Below are 1,500 nucleotides of genomic sequence, written 5' to 3'. Positions count from 1 at the left end.
CCTATCCATGACTATCTTATGGACCATTGTAAGTCTAATCTGTGCCACCCTGGCCTCCACAGGTAGCCACTTTAATTCCTGTAGTTGGTTCCTGCCCACGTGGTCACGTGGACCGCAACCCAAAACCACCCTGACCAGCTTGTTCTGAGTTACCTGGAGTTTTTGTTTACTACCCTTTGTCAGCCCGCTGTACCATGCCAAAGAGCCATAATCAAGGTGAGGCTGCACAAGGCTGTTTGCTAACAGCCTAATGCTGTCTCTGTCTAAGAGATTGGCCTTCCTTGCTAACAATCTGGTTCTTGCATTAACTTTGCCCACTACCTGGAGAGCCATTTCTTCACCTCCAAGACTGTTATCTAATATGCAGCCCAGATATTTTACTGATGTTTTGGCTTTTATAACCTGCGAGCCTAGCTCAACTCTGAGTTCAGGGGTCCTCCTAAGCCTGGGTTTAGAACCAAATAGGATAGATTCAGTTTTGCCCAAGTGTAAAGAAAGTCTGTTGTCAGACATCCAAGTGCTAACCTTAGAGAGCTCCTCCCCTAGCTGACCTTGTAAAGTGTCAATGTCCTTGTGTGCTAGGTTTTTGGGGTGTCAGCCGGAGTTTAGGCTGACAATGTTGTGCACACCGGATAGTTAGTTAGGTTAAGTTAGTTAGGTTAAGTACATACATAAGTGCCTGGGTAGCGAGCAGATGGCGGTATTTGACAATTTAGCAGCTAAATCATAGATTATTGAAAGATATTCCATATTCCATACTGAAATGCTATAACAGAAGTATTGGCCAGAATGACATGAACATTTATTGGACACTTATTCAGCGGATATCTTGCGTTCAGGTGCACTGTAAAAATATATATATATATATATATATATATATATATATATATATATATATATATATTTATTTATTTATTTATTTATTTATTTATTTTGGTCAACATCTTTTTGTGGTGGTCAAAATCCTTTTGTGGCGGCCCGCCACAAATTCCTTTATGTATGGGAAACACTGCATGTATCAGAGGAAGCATGTATAGTCTACAACTCTCCCAGATGGGCAGAGGGTGTGGAGCGACGACTGGGACAGCAGGGAGAATTAGTACAATTGGAGAGAAAACTGCGTATTTGTGTTGCACATTTCATACACAGACAGGGTTCTTGCACCATTTTTTTAAGTCACATTTTTCAGAGGCAATTCATTTACATAAAATGGATAAAAGGAAGAGAGCAGAGTGTTACAAAGTAAATTATAAAACGGCTCTCTCAAATCAAGCAATCTGATTGGTTCACAGCCATTGTATAATTCCAGTAACCGAGTTCAATAACCCATGGCCATGGGTTATTGGTTGTCCAAATAGTCAGTGACTGGAAGTCACGACTAGTGAGCCCGAGGGTCTAGAATAGTGTGTGCTGCTACTTTTTCACCTGCTTCTCAGGAAATAAAAAAATGTGTTTTAAGTCACTGGAACATCTTGCAAAGTGACCCCCAAGTGGGCCATT

The sequence above is a fragment of the Poromitra crassiceps genome (assembly GCF_964638095.1).
Source record: "Poromitra crassiceps genome assembly, contig: HAP1_SCAFFOLD_699, whole genome shotgun sequence".
NCBI lineage: Eukaryota > Metazoa > Chordata > Actinopteri > Beryciformes > Melamphaidae > Poromitra > Poromitra crassiceps.
The sequence above is the reverse complement of the archived record's forward strand: the minus strand, read 5'-3'. Positions refer to the sequence as shown.